Source organism: Micromys minutus (assembly GCF_963924665.1).
Source record: "Micromys minutus genome assembly, chromosome: 29".
Taxonomy (NCBI): Eukaryota; Metazoa; Chordata; class Mammalia; order Rodentia; family Muridae; genus Micromys; species Micromys minutus.
The window spans coordinates 8,489,697-8,492,857 of NC_137964.1; the positions used below are offsets into that span (position 1 = coordinate 8,489,697).

The following is a 3,161-nucleotide window of genomic DNA, read 5'->3' on the forward strand; positions in this document are numbered from 1 at the left end:
CCCTTGCCGAGGCCCCCAGTTCAGTTCCCAGCAACCACATAGCTGCTCATTACCGTTCTTAACTCCAGTTCCAGGGGATCAAACACCTGTTGACCTCCAAAGATGCTCCATGAGTGTGCTGCATAGATATATGTGTGGGCAAAACACCCATCCATATAAAACTAAAACAAAATAAAAGCAGGGAAAGTGAACAGATGGAGTGTCTAGGACCAATCAATGAGGGTAGATGGAAATGGCCAATCAGATGGTTCCTTCCATATCACTGCCAGTCGAGACATCCAAGACAGACCAAAAGGATGAGACTCTCTGGGCTTGTATTTGAATGTCCCTGAAGGAAACCTGATACAGGAATCAAAATGTGTGGCCGTACTTGCTCTTCTGATTGCCACGTCAGTTAGCTTATTTATATTGGAACAGTGCAGGCACTTAATATAAATTTGAATTGCAAAGTATTGCTTTTTTTAATGCCTTACAACTGTTATGCATGCATGCCTCAAGTAAAAATTATTTTGCATGCAGGAAATTGTCTGTTGTGCTTAATAGGCCGGACAGTAAGTAGGGACATTAAGTGCTCTAAAACCTGATCTCTTGTCCTGTGATTTTCAAAGCTAGGCAAGGTGGCAAGTGTGATTCCGGCCAAAAGGTCATTCATCATTTTCCTGTAAGCAGTGTTGCATAAATGGGAGTGTAGTGACTGGTTTTGTTACAACTTGACACAAGCTGGAGTTATCACAGAGAAAGGACCTCAGTTGAGAAAATGCCTCCATGAGATCCAACTTTAAGGCATTTTCTCAACTAGTGATCAAGGGGGAAGGGCCCATTGTGGGTGGTGCCATCCCTGGGCTGGTAGACCTGGGTTCTATAAGAAAGCAGACTGAGCAAGCCAGGGGAAGCAAGCCAGTAAGTAACATCCCTCCATGGCCCCTGCATCAGCTCCTGCTTCCTGACCTGCTCGAGTTCTACTCCTGACTTCCTTTGGTGATGAACAGCATTGTGAACAGTGTAAGCTGAATAAACCTTTTCCCCCACCACTTGCTTCTTGGTCATGGTGTTCTGGGCAGGAATAGAATCCTGACTAAGACAAATGAGTACCAGCATAATAATGGGGTATTCCTGTGACAACCTGACCATGTTTGGGGAGGACCGTGGAAGAACTTTGGAACTTTGAGCTAAAAGAGCCGTTGGGATATTAAGAGCTCTGTGGAATGCTCTGTAGGAGCTTGGAAGATAATGTTGAGAACAGCGCAGAAGATGGAGGCCTGGCTTGTGAAATTTCAGAGGGAACATTAAAGACGCTTATCAGGGCTGTTGCTGTTTTTATTGTAAAGATTCTGTGGTTTTGGCTAGCTGGAGCTGAAGAATTAGCTGTGATTAACAAGATACCAGAACGACTACAGCAAAACCTTTGCATTACTGGGACTATTGATGCTGGTCAGCTGGAGCTAAGAAATTAGTGGTGATTAAGAAGAGCCCAGCAGGGAGAATCCGAGTTGAAGCACAGAGCATTTAGCTCCTCTATCAAAATGAATGGGAACCAGAAATTGGATGTTTATAACCCAGAAAAGCAGAATTTCATCCAGCACTTCCCCCAGATCGTCAAGGTGTTGACTGAGGATGAGCTGGGACACCTAGAGACAGGGGATGCTATTAAAGGAGGTCCTGGAGTACAGTGCTGTAGGTAGCAAGTACAATTGGAGTTTGACAGTGGTACAAGCCTCTCAGGAGCTGGTGGAGCCAAGGAAACAGGATGCTAAGAGTCTTCAGCAGGTCCTGACTGTGGGCTGGTGTGGACATCTGCTCCAGGCTTTCTTTCTTGTGTCAGATGACATTATCAACTCTTCCCTCGCTTGCCGGGGGAAGATCTGCTGGTATGAGAAGCCCATCATAGGCTTGGACACCATCAACAATGCTCTGCTTCTGAAAGCCTCCATCTACCGCCTGCTGAAGTTCTACTGCAGGGAGAAACTACTGCCTGAACCTGCTGGAGATCTTTCTACAGAGTTCCTGTCAGATGGAGATCGGGCAGACACTGGACCTCATCACAGCACCCCAGGGCCAGGTGGATCTTGGTAGATACACTGAAAAGAGGTCCAAATCTATTGTCACATACAAGACAGCTTTCTACTCTTTCTACCTGCCTATCGAGGCTGCCATGTACAGGCAAGAACTGATGGGGAGAAGGGACATGTCAATGCCCTGAAGATCCTACTGGAGATGGGAGACCCCAGCGTGACCGGGAAGGTTGGCACTGACATCCAGGACAACAAATGCAGCTGGCTGGTGGTTCAGTGTCTGCTTCAAGTTACTCCTAAACAGTGCCAGATCTTAGAGTAGAATGATGGGCAGACGGACCCAGAAAAAGTGGCGCAGGTGAAAGCACTGTGTGAGGCAGTGGATCTGCAGACTGTGTTCTTCAAGTACGAGGAAGACAGTTACAACCGCCTCAAGAGTCTCATAGAGCAGTGCTCTGCGCCCCTGCCTCCATCCATCTTCCTAAAACTAGCAAACAAGATCTACAAGCGGAAGTGACCTTGAATTGTAGAGGCTTGGAGGGATCTCAATAAATTATTGCTCAACAACAACAAAAGAAGAGACCAGCATCACTGAGGTGAAATTTTCTAGGAAGTGTTTTCAGAGAGCACAAAGAGGCTGTATTCCAGAGATAGCCCAGGTTGTACATTGTGCTGTAGCTGGACTTAGTTTTGTGTAAGAGACACCCAGGTGGTACTGGTTTTGAAGGAAGGAAGGGTCATGAAGAGCAGCTGAAGCTCAGCACTTTGAGAGGCTACGGAAGGTCATTGGTGAAGACGAAGCCTCAGTCGCAATTAATGCCCCAGGACTAAAGGGGTCATACAAAGGAGTTGAGGCTTGTCACCATGAGATGACCACCAAGAACAGCAGCGGCAGTGGAGAATGGGCAACTAGAGCATAGAAGCCAAGGTGTGTGCTACAAAGGGCAGAGCTGGAGAAGTGACTCAAGCCCTGGGAGGAGCCCAGAAGTTTGTGAGTCTATCCCAGACATTGGATGGTTAGTGTTTGGTTTTGCTTTTGATTGTGACTATGCCCTAATATTTTTCCCTGTTGAAGGAATTAAGTATTTTAGTGGAGCCCACAGTTAAGATTCTTTGAATTGAAAAAAAGACTTTGAATTTTAAAAGAGA

The 3,161-nt window shown here is 46.3% G+C and overlaps 1 pseudogene across 1 annotated transcript; it reads left to right on the top strand.

The window, feature by feature from the left end:
* The first annotated feature begins 1,505 nt into the window (after positions 1–1,505).
* LOC308438936 (farnesyl pyrophosphate synthase-like) lies at positions 1,506–2,529 on the top strand (annotated as a pseudogene). The gene has a single exon. The product of its transcript is annotated as a farnesyl pyrophosphate synthase-like (transcript).
* The last annotated feature ends 632 nt before the right edge of the window (positions 2,530–3,161 follow it).